Source organism: Corvus brachyrhynchos, unplaced genomic scaffold (genome assembly GCF_000691975.1).
Source record: "Corvus brachyrhynchos isolate BGI_N302 unplaced genomic scaffold, ASM69197v1 scaffold116, whole genome shotgun sequence".
NCBI lineage: Eukaryota > Metazoa > Chordata > Aves > Passeriformes > Corvidae > Corvus > Corvus brachyrhynchos.
Window position 1 is genome coordinate 12,897,336 of NW_008240221.1, and position 12,302 is coordinate 12,909,637.

The following is a 12,302-nucleotide window of genomic DNA, read 5'->3' on the forward strand; positions in this document are numbered from 1 at the left end:
GGGGGTGGGAGGTTATTTATTTATTTATTTATTTATTTAGTATAGGGTATGCGGTGCAGTCCTGAACGTTGTGCCAGTTCTTAAAGGAAAACAGTACCAAGCGCTCGGAGTGATGCACACGAACTGCCCCCGGCCCCCCGGGACATATGGCTGGGGACAGCAGAGCCCGGGGTCCCAGCAGGTCCCTGCCAGCTCTCCCCGGTAAATACTTAGTGTTTCATTAAGAAAAAAATAAAAAAATAAAAAAATTCAGTGCTCAGCGCCTTGAGCCAAAGCTGCTGCTGAGCAAAGTGGGAAACCAATTATTATTCAAATTCATCCATTCCACCACTCCACGCCCCATTAACAAAGAAAACACTCTTACATGATGTATTCTGAAGAAAGGGCTTGTCCCAATAAAAATCTGTCATCAGACAGTTTTGCAGAAGTAACACAATGAAGTTATTCCTTCTCCTGAGCTACTGCATAAAGACTCAAAAGCAGCATTTAAACGATGTCTCAATAGAATTTACTTTATAATAAATATCAGAGTACTAAGATTTCGTTTTTCTAGTATGCATCCTTTCAAGAGTACCTGTATAAAGAATACTTTAGAATTGCAAAATATTCACTAATACTTATCTGAGGGAAAAGCATGAACAATACACTGCTTTATGAACATAGAACTTAGACAATTAAGTCAGCTTGTGCTTTGGACAAGATAATTTTACTTAAATACTGAAATCTATACATCATAATCATTGTCCTCTATGTGGAGGAACTATTGTACAGGATGAAGCTACAAAAATGAAATATTTATTTTTATTTAAAAATACATGAGTCACATCTCACTCACCCCCTTTTCAGACATCTAACCTCCTACCCAGACACACACACATAAAAAAACCCTTCACCTCTCAATACAGCCACATATTTTAATATTAAGTACAGAAATATCACATTCCCCATAGTCCCTTCCTGCCAAGAAACTCCTGCACATCTCAGCACAAAAATCACACAACTGGAAAGCCCTCTAGTACCACCTGAGGACAGGTAAGCATTTTTTTTTTATCTATTGCACGTTTCTTCAATAAAATTAAAAATGTCTGGGATCATTTGTTAACAATTCTCTATGTATAGTTCACATCATCGTTATCATATATACATACATTTGTGGCTACACACACGTATACATATCTACTTAAAGAAAGTAAATGCAGTAGTTGGTGAGTCCAAATGATCTCTCACAATGACACTAGGTATGAACCACAGAAAGATGAAAAAAGGAAGCATGGACCTGCTCCAAGACATGGACCTACCAAGCAGCCTACTAAAAGACACTTGAGATCTATAAAGAGCCTTCCTGAAAAATGCTGCCAATGTTGTTAAACACTTCTACAGCACATTTCTCTGCAAAAGCTGTTCTGTCAAGGAGGTCTAAAAGAGAACCTGAAACGACGACACAGAAGCAGGATGCTGGAGAACACCCCCAGAATCAGCAGATTTCCACCTGCATGTGGCTTGTTCCAGATTTAGTCTTACTGGTTAAGGGCTACACATTTGATCTTTCCTCCAACTCACTTTGTTCTCTTAATTTCAGGTAGCTTTTAGTTGTTTGTTTTTTTTTTTTTTTAATGAGTAATCACAAAAACATAGAATATTCCAAGCTGGAAGGGACACAAGAGGATCATTGAGTCCAAATTCAGCCTCCACGCTGGACACCCTAAAAGTTAACCGGTGTATCTGAAGAGCATTTGGCCAAACATTTCACGAACACCAACTCGCTTGGGGCGATGACGCCTTCCCTGGGGAGTTTCTTGTGCATAATTGCCCTCTCTGTGGAGAACTTTTCCTTACATCCAATCTCAATGTTCTCTGATACAGCTTCAAGCCATTCCCTCATGTCCTGTCACCAGAAGAGACTGGCACTTCCCTTGCTGCTCCCATCATAAGGAAGATGTAGATAGCAATGAGGTCACTCCCTCGGTCTCTTCTCTGAACTGGACAAACCTCATATTCTCAGCTGTTCCTCAAAAATCTTGCCCTCTAGTCCTCTCACCATCCTTGTTTCCCTCCTTTGGACATGTTCTGATATTTTTATATGCTTCTTAGTGTGGGGCCCAAAACTGGATACAGTACTCGAGGGGAGGCCTCACAATACAAGTCAGATAATTATCAGACAATACAGGTCTGATAGTAAACTGATTAACTCTTAAAACCCCAAATCTTAAGATATACTTTTGAAATACTTTATATGTCTCACAGTTAGAGAGAAAGTCACATTTTGCCTTGGTTTTGCTGAAATGGCTTGTGTAGATTGAGCTTTCAAACTCTCAACTGCTGAGCAGGTGAGTGGGAGAAGTAACCCAGGCAGCTTCATGCACACAAAATGGGGAAATACCTTCTCCTCATTTTAATGTCCCGGGAGTCACAACTATACCACATTTTAAAATCAATTTCAACTGAAAAATTTTGAGGACTCTGATGTCGCTTTCGCTTGGTGGGGATCATTCCTATTTATGAAAGCCCTGCATCTATGGAGGACATGTGTTCCTGGTTCATTTTCATCAGCAAAATAATGTCCTGCCCTAATTATCAACACCTGATAATTCCCCAAGTTTTTCACATCTGGGCTGAACCAGCCTGGTAAATCTGTGCTGGGCATTGCCATGTAGATGAACCAACACCCAAGGTCCAAAAAGAAGAGGGAACTGCCCAATGGGTCTGTACTGAGAGTACGTTACAGCAATGCGATGTGATTTAATCATGTTTTAGCTCTGTTGTCTCACTATTATGTCTATATGCAGACCTTGTCATATTTTAAATAAATACTAAACTTGAAGGGGACCAAAACCCTCCTACAGTAACTGTTACAAATGGAGAAAATTATGACCGTACAGAAGCAACCAAAAATCATAAGCAGGCCTTTTACAGGATTTTGTATATCTCACCAGCACTGGAAACACATTCTTATCCCTTTGCACAGATCCACTTCATTCAGACATCAGGACTACACCAAGCACAGATACTTCTCCAATGACAGACTCTCAAGTTGTACCAAGAAGTAAAAAAAGGAAGAACTAAAGTATTGCTGCAATATAATTTCCCCTCACTCGATTTTTTTTAAAGAAGGAGGAAACAGTTCAGTAAACTTGAAATCTACACACATTTTTCAGAAGTCTGTGAAAACAATCCTTCTCAAAGAAGGCAGCTTGCCCTCAACAAGTATTCTGTCTTCTGCATTTCCCCAGCACATCCCAAAGGCTTGGAGATTATGCCTACATCAAAGCTAAAAGCAGCTTATTTTCACAAATTGCAAATAAAGTTGCTGCAGTCACCATCTATAAAGACCTACAAAGGTGTAAAAGCATCTTAAAGCTTTAGGACACAAGTGTGAACCACTTATTTACCGAGGGAAATCTCAACAAAATATTCTCACTTTAAGACAAACTTAGAATTTTTTAGAATGATTCTGCTAACTTCTAATCATTAATGGAGGTGAAAGCTGTAAATTTCCAAGCACCCTTTTTACACAACACATTATACAATGCCATAAAGAAATGTTCACTGAAGAAAGAAAATAAAAATCAAGAAAATACTATAACCAGTGTCCCAAACAGATGATATTGATGAAATCATGGCCTTCACCACCAGAATATTTCACAAAAAATTGTTTCTGCAAAATGTTCTAGATGTGCTTGGTGAACTCAGTCATGAGTCGTAAGAAACTGTCACAGACACAGCACGAAATCCATGGTGTAACAACAGGATCAAACATCATTATGAACACTGTAGATGACATTAAGTCCTGCTGCCATTTAGGGTGAAAACAGGAAAACTTGGATCTTACATTTAAACAGCAGAACAGCAAGTTCTTGTAAACAAGACATCTGACTAGCCCCAATCTCTAGAGCACTAATTGCTTTCACAAACTGACCTGCCAGACTGCAACTTCTGTTCCCTCTCTCAGTGTTCATTACAGTTGAGACAAGTGGAGAAAAGAAATGAGGAGACTGCAAAAAGCAGGGAACACATCAGGACCATGCTGAAAGCATTAGAAAACATTAGGGCTGGGCAGACTGCACACAGAGGGAAAAAAGCTTTTTCTTTTCCCTGTCATAGGCATATTGCCATTTTATGAAGGGCAGCTTTACCACAATCTTTGTTAATATTTATACTTGAATCAATTATTTTTTTCAAAACATTTCTCAGAAAAACCACAGCCACATAGTTTTAGTAGGAATGAAGGTCTGGTGCACCAGGCTCTGTCTGGAAGAAAGCAAATACCATGGAAGCAGCATGTGTGGTCACCCTGTTACTCTTCCTTTTCTCCATGGCAGGAGGAAGATATATTGCGGAATTTTGCTGCAAAAGCCAATTAGCAAGAACAGAGACTACAGCACCAGTTACCTGATTTACTCTTTGCAACACCTGTAGATATGGACAACACAAAGACGACTCACTAGTACCTGCAAAGCAAGCAGTGACTTTGTAATAATAGCCCATGTAGCTGTTTCCTGCTTTTTTTGGAGTACTCTCTTAAAAATGAGATAATAAGAAGCATTAGTAAGGCATTACGAACTAGCACAGACTAGAACTTCTCTTGGTTCAAGACATACCGGTATGAGACTCTACTGATTAAAAAAAAAAAAAAAAAAAAAAAAAAAACACATCAACATTGTGGCAGGCCAAGCCTTTATCTCATTTCTACAGTACAGCTGTACACAGCCACATGGCCTTTTCAAAATGCACTGTGGCCAGCTTACAAAGTCCACCCACTCCGATAACAAACGAATGACACCAGTGACAAAACGGAGGAGTCGACTGTGGGTAGCACATTGCTGGCTCTTCCTGCTCCCCATGCTACTGTAGATAACAGTACTGCAAGCTTTAGTTAATATTTTGACATTTGAAGGAAAAAATAGAGGGTTAAATATTTTACTTCTTAACCTTGTGCTACAAAGCCCTTTCCTTGCTCACTGTGAAAGAGAAACTTCCTTCCCAACAGTGATCCAGACACAACACAAAAAGTATTTTTCTGACAAATATCCTTCTGCCCACCTTGCCTGACTAATAGGCTTTCTGAACATACTGACCATCAAAAATACAAGAATCTCTGTTTCTGTTCAAAAAACAGAATTGTGTGGTCACTGTTGCTGGGTTTACTCTGTTTCTTACACAGCTGCTCAGCTGTGAAAGCACCCATTCAAAGTATCAAGACACTGTTCAGCTCTCTCCTCTGTTTCTGGAGATTAAAACTGATCTTTTCCCCCTCCTAGGAGATGGTTTCCCCTATTTTCTTGCACAGTCAATCAAGGAAACTCATGAACAGTGATTGGAATAGTAATGTTAATTCAGGACTTCAACCACCTACAAGAAATTCTCTACATTAAAGCACAGATGCACAGGTTCCTCTCTGTCTGTCCATGCCCTTCCAGCTTCAAATCTTCTTTGCAAGGAAGAAATTATTCTGAAGGAGAGAATGAGAATCCCACTTCAGGAAGCTCACTATTTAAATCCCTGGCCCTTCTCCCAGGAGACACAAACTTCCTCAGGAAAAGATGGGAATTGAACCCAGCTCTGTCACACCCTGGAAGAATACATTCACTAACCTGATCCCAGACAGACATCACCACCTCTGCTTGCTTTGTTTAAAAAGGAAATGAAAAAAAGCAAAAAGCAGAGGGTAGACTATTTATAAGATTTTTTTTTAAAGGCTCTGAGCTTCTACCTTCGAGAAGGAACTCCAGGCTGCATATTGTAACCTTTCCAGAGAGCTGAGTGAGATATGCTTGCTCCTCAAGGGGTGGTAACTTAAAATACTCTTAGTGGTTTTTTTGCTTCCTACTTTCTAATTCACATGACTCCCTACTCCATATGCCATTTTTTCTAGATTCTGTTTTAAAAGACATCAATTCTCACATCTAATTATTTGCAAGCATTGTACCAGCACCCTTAAATGCTGTTTGGTGAGGTCCACACACCTTGAAACCTGCAGTTCTCCACTTTCACACTGTAACTCCTAATTTATGTCAATACGGACTTGGGCGAGACCCAAGTATTTGATGAGTTGTCTTCTTTTCATTATTTTCTTACTTCAACCATGACTGGAAACATTGAGAGCATATTACTTTTAAGCTTATTCATTTGAAATCTTGCCACCTTAGAGGAAAGTTTTGAGCCTGCTCCTGTCTTTCCATCAGGAGCACAAGCAAAATGATAACAGAGAAAAAAAAAAAACCACAACTAAAAGAAGAATGCTTAATTATTTTCTCCTAATGATAGAATAGATGCTACTTAACTTGCTGCTCAGTTTTCAGTCCCAGATAACAGTGCAAAATGTACAGAACATCTAATGGGCTGCTACAACAAAGCAAAAACCAAAAGATACGTGAGTACTCTTCTGTGCTCAGCAGAAAGCAATCATTGACTATCTGTAAAACTAATGAAAATAAAACATTCAGTGAGACTGGATTTACAGTTTAGGTATCTGCTTTCAAGCTGGGCAGCTGCACAAAACCATTGCAGGCTTAACTTCTCAAAATTGAATGAGATGACAAGCAGAGGGGAGAAAAGCCACAAGCGGCCTTTAAAGCAAAGAAAAGGTATTTATCTCAGATGAATCAAAAATCAAGGAAACTTCTTGGGAGAAGAAGTAAAGATCAGCATAAGGCAGTCCAACAAGAAAAAAAATAACTAGGTAGGAGTATTTCAGATTGATAACAGATGGGTAAAAATGCTTTCCCCAAAGTGACACAGGGAAGTGTGGTTGTAACGAAGATTCTGCCCAGCACAGGAACTCTGAGACCAGCACACTGGTCCTGAGGTGGACCCAGGACACAGGCAGCGTGGCCACAGCACCTCTCACTTGCCGCAGATGAAGCTTCCTGCTCTTGACCCCACTCCCATCTCCAAGTCTCATCCATGCTTATATTATGAAGAACAGTCCTTCAAATCATCCAGTTGAAATGTGGTCTCTTAAACCTTTACCACTGAGCTCTAGAGCATACAGTAATAATGTTTTGACCACCAAATTTGAATTTCATGATCTTAGAGAATCAGTTATCACCTGTGTTAGACAAACATCTCAACATCATGTAAAATCCTGAGGGGCAAAATTATTTCAGTTAGAAAGACACTTGTCCCACCTTAAAGTCATTACAGTGTAGTGGAAAAAGCTATAAAGTTTTTGCTTTTGATTAGTAAAATTCTTGACCTTTGAAGGATAAGACTAAAAGTATTATTTAAATATGCTCTGATTTTTTGATACATTTATTTGTATAGCCATAATAGGTAATTTTTTTTCGCATTCCAATTGTAATATTTTTAGAAACAAAGAAGAGTTAACTCCCATTTCCTTTTCTTCCCTTACTTCATGTGTATGCTGTTGAATCACTGACTGCAGATACTGCTCATGACTGATGCCACAGCATTTCACAAGCTCCACTTGCATCAGCCTTGAACATTTTCACTAGTAGAGCTGGCTCAGAATTATTATCTGCTACTTCTGAAGCAACAACGTCTCATATCAAAGTGTCTCAAGTTAAACTGGCTCTCAGAATTGCTGTTCCAAAGAAGCTGTGACTTTTCTGGATCAACCACGCCTTTTCAACTATCTGTAAGTGCCAAAATGTTTAAAAATAGTTCTCAGGTACTTGTCCTCTATTAGGTAATTCCAATGCTTTGTGCTGCTACTGTCATCATGTTACATCATTTGAATTTCATGTGCTGTTCTGAAAATAAGAGTTACACAACACTGTGCTCCTCTATATATTAATGTTCAATCCATTATTTTAACTCTAGGATCCAAGTAACCAACCTGGCCAGGCTGTGTTCCTATACTGACAAAGTTCTAAATACTCTCCATTTGAAGAAAAATGGCATTTCATCAGCTTCATTTTTAGCTTATAATTTTTATGTGACCTAATCCTTACCTTTACAACATTTGGTGCTAATGGCACAATACCAGAAAAACGAGTTACTACAGTCCCTGTATCATCTTGCAAAGGGCAATAAAACACTGTATGTGTAGAAGTAAGAACTCCTCCTCATGACATAAAACCCCCTATTTTTTTTCTAAAGAAAAATTTATTTTATGCTTAAATAAATCTGAGAATAAAAAAAAACAAAATAAAAACCACCATCCTGATAAGTGAATTAATGAAAGCAGTAACATTATAGTAACCAAGCAACCAGAATGCTTGAATTCTTAGCTCCTCTGCCTAAAAGTATGAGACATGAGTAGTTAACGTGTTTTGATGAATCCCATCGCCTAACATGGACCAAGCTTAACAGAAGGGTGCCCTTTGCAAAGATCTTAACAGACTATAATATTCATAAAAAACAGGCAACCAGACAGAGAAGGCACAACCAAATTTAGTACCCTCAAGGAAGAGAAGGACTGCTGTATGTTTGAGTACCAATATTAGACATCAGAGGATCCACATGGCTAAAAGCTGCTCTAAATACACTGACCACGAGAAAAAATTCAACACAGGCTCACATCTGATCAAACTCAGACAGCCAATGCCACAGAAAACAAGGCTTCACTGCTCACAGCTGGCTTAAAATTTTGGTTTGCATTGGTCTGTCACTGGAAAGAACTTGAACTTACGTGTAGTCATAAATCTCCCAGTTCTACACTGATCAGGATTCAAACACACCATTTCCAGAGGTAATTCAGGTACCTGCAATATTTGCAACTAAGCATTTGAAAATTTTAGGATCACTTAAAACAGCTGCTTAGCCCTTCTAGAAATCCAACCAGGCACTCTAACGCTAGTGTTTCCCCTCAAAATAGTCTGATGTATCATTTATCACCAACCAGAGCACACAAGAAAAATGCAATTTTAAAAGGTGAAGGTAAAGGGTGATAGTATGTTTTTAAAGGTAGAAGGAATACTGTAATGACCCTATTTCACCCCACAGCTAGGTTCAACCTCTGAACGGCAAAGTACACTTTGTGTTAAGTGTTTTACTGACAAGCGATAGTGCTTGAAATAGGTCAGTCAGTCATAAAAAAGAGAACTCTGTAACTAGCATGACTTTATCTTTGTAATCTTTATAATCACCACTTAAGACAAAAAAGCCTAAGAAGGGTTACTGACTTTCACACATCATTCAGCCACATAATGTGAACCTTCCAATCCAAGCAACACCCCAAACTCTCTGTCAGCCAACTACTGCTCTCATGATTTTCACAGGACTGTCTACATCAAACTTCACCCCAAAACTTGAAAACATGGCAGGATCCATCATCACCCTTTGTCAAGAGGTGTAACATTACATTGAACTGAAAGCAGCTTTTGAAAGTCAAAATAACTTGAAAACAAGGAAGTAGAACAATTGCATACATATACATGGAACAAATCACAGCCCCAGTGCTGCCAGGAGCACTGGCTAATGTCACTGTAAGACCAAGCTCTGTTATTTTTGGGGGGTTCTTGGTGACTGGTCAAGGATCCTGGTGACTGGAAAAAGGTGAACATCAGACCTTCCATCTGAAGGGCAAGAGGGACAGCTGACCAATACAGAAGGCTGCTAAGTCTTACTTCAGTCCCTGGAAAGATTATGGAGCAAATCCTCCTGGGACCCACCTACAGATGCTCGAAGAAGAAAAAGGTGATAGGAAATGGCCGGCATGTGGCTACTGAGGACAAACCACACCTGACACATCTCATCTTTGAGATGACTGGCTCTGTGAACGATGGCACAGCAGCTTGTTTTGACACTTTTAACAAGGTCTCCCACAGTATACTTGGAGCCAAACTGGTGGAATATAGTTTGAAAAGGTTGACTGTAAACTGGGTGAAAAACCTGCCTGACCATCAGACTCAGAGCACTGTGATCAGCAGTCTCAAATCCATCTGGCTGGAACTAATGATGTTCCCCAGGGGCTGATGCCATGGCCAGTATTGTTTAATGTCTTCACTGACAGCCTGGGCAATGGGATGGATGTACTGCAAGTGTGGGTACCAAACTGGAGAGGGCTGTCCAGTGAGTTTTTGGGATCTCCACCCTCAGAGGTAATCCAAACACAACCAGACATGGCTCTGAGTGACCTGAGTTAGCCATGCTTTTCATAGGGTTGGACCAGATGACCTCCAGAAGTCCCTTCAAAATAATATTATTCTATAACTACATTTGAGGTAAATAAAAAAAAAAAAAAAAAATGGAAAGAGTTAAAAGCTTTTTAAAAAACAAGATACTGGAGACATTTCCTTTCAAGTGAAAATAGGCCAGAAATTAACATTACAAATAAAGATGTCAAATTTTTGAACCAGTTTTAAAAAGGCAAAGAGAACAGCTCTGGCTTTTAAAAGAAAAATCTGATGAAATGCTTTTTTCACGTAGTTTGCAGGTTGATCAAATTAAATCTTTTGAGGCAACAGCAGATAATTTACTTGCAAACTGTTAACTAACAGTTTATCTCTCAGACCAGAGACATCTGTCTCAATTTGTGACAGGAACTAATCTGGACTACACTGCCTTTCAGGAACTAATCCCAAGGTATTTTCCGGACTGATGCCTATTTTCAAAGGCTGTGAAGGTTTTTGATAATGCCCCAAGCAAAGCAAGCACATCACCTTTCACTTTCCAAATGCTGCCTCATTTTCCTCACCAGCTCCTGACAAGCAGCTCAATGAAGAAATACTATCACCTCCAGACTTAGCTTTATTTTCCATAGCTGCTACTTTCCTATGGCATGAAATCGATTAATTTTTCAACATTAAAGATTACAACAGAAATATTTGTAAAAAACTTTGCTGTAAGTACTGTTGTGGTAAAAATCACTGTAATACCTGAATCTCAATAAAGACTTCTCAATAACAGACTTCAAAATCATCCACATGTCACTTCAGCCTTGACCTATCTCATTCTGTCTACAAAAATGGTTAAAAAAATAAGTAGCCATAAAGCTTAGGTGCTTTGACCAGCACCTATGGTAGATAACCTCATTATTTTTATGATTAGCACAAACCAACCATAGGCACCCCATTTTGTTATTGTTACTGCTACAGGAACATCCTCTTTGTTTCTATTACAGTGACAGCTACAACTCAGCCAGGGACACATCCCGTACCCCAGATCTTGTACAGATGGAGGAGAAAAAAGTAAATGCAATTCCCTCAGGATAGTAATTAAAAGGATAAGCATATTCACTTGATCTAATTTAGGCATCTGAGTTAGGAGGCTAATCTGACAAAAAATTCTGTTCAACAGAGAGCAAGGAGCAGCCTAAATCCATGTCTGCAGGCATCAGGCAGTTCACATCATATGGAGCCCAGAGTCTGAACTAGGGTTTCTCTAAATTCTCAGAGGCACGGTGGTGTGAATGCCCCTCCCAGCTGAGTCAGAATAAAAAAATACACACAGAAAAACAGGGGAGGTAGAGTGGAAACAAGGTAACAAAAATGAACCAGCTTTGGTAGCAGAATGAAACTCACGTAGCTACTATTTTTCCAATTAGTTCCTAGCGCTCATCACTTTTAAATGTCACCATCGCATTAGCGGATACAGAAGTTTGTTACAAGAAAATTTCAGATGAATTATTTAAATTCTTCAAAGCCAGCTGCAATTTATGTGTCACCGATGTTACCCACACCACGTTCTATTTCACACACCCCCCGATTTTCCCTGTGCACATTCCGGCGTGGGAGCTGCGGCCACCACAGGCCAGCACCAACAGCAAACGAGTTTAAAAAACATCATTTTCCCAAAAGAGCAACGCACACGATAGGGTAGCCTGGACACAAGGGGCAAAGAAACTTGAGGCTTCTCACTGCCGTGTTTTAGACGGGGAATTTCAGACCGGTGTTTAAGAGAACCGCTGCAAGAATTCAAAGAAGGCAGGCACTATCTTAAAGCACGATCTACTTTCGAGTTCTGCAATGTGACAGATGTCAAAGCCTCAGCTGCCGTGAAAACCATTTACTGTGTTCAAAATGGTACCTTAATGTTTAGGGAACCGAATCACGTATCGCAGCCTCATTTTATTTTCTGAATTACGACATGCCGCGGTGAGAAGTCGAGACCGAGAAAAGCCAGTCTATTTACAGACAGAACAGTTTGCAAACTTTAACTGCAGAAACCAGCTCGGTTTCTCCAAACTCCGTGTTTTCACAGGTAACCGGCCGGAACAAAATCACCATCACCACAAGGAACTGGGCTCTACAAACGCGTCCGAGTCACCTCACCTCGGCAGGGCGCTCCGGGAGCTGTTTGGGCACAGGCACCGGGATCTCTCCGCTCGCAGCGCACTAAGGGAGCGCGGGCGAGCCGCGGCAGCGCCGGCAGCGGGGGGGCCCGCCCGCCCACCCCCC

The 12,302-nt window shown here is 40.1% G+C and overlaps 1 protein-coding gene across 5 annotated transcripts in view; it reads right to left on the minus strand.

The window, feature by feature from the left end:
- Nucleotides 1-12,302, minus strand: part of ITSN2 (intersectin 2) — an 81,706-nt gene that overhangs the window by 68,978 nt on the left and 426 nt on the right. For 3 of the 5 annotated variants that reach the window (XM_017744970.1, XM_008641889.2, XM_017744968.1), the window contains exon 1: nucleotides 12,177-12,280. The exons of 1 other annotated variant lie outside the window; for it this stretch is intronic. The gene's annotated coding sequence lies outside the window, so the exon portion shown is untranslated. Of the gene's footprint in view, nucleotides 1-12,176; nucleotides 12,281-12,302 lie in introns of those variants that run through there. One more of the 5 variants, XM_017744971.1, reaches the window with a different exon arrangement.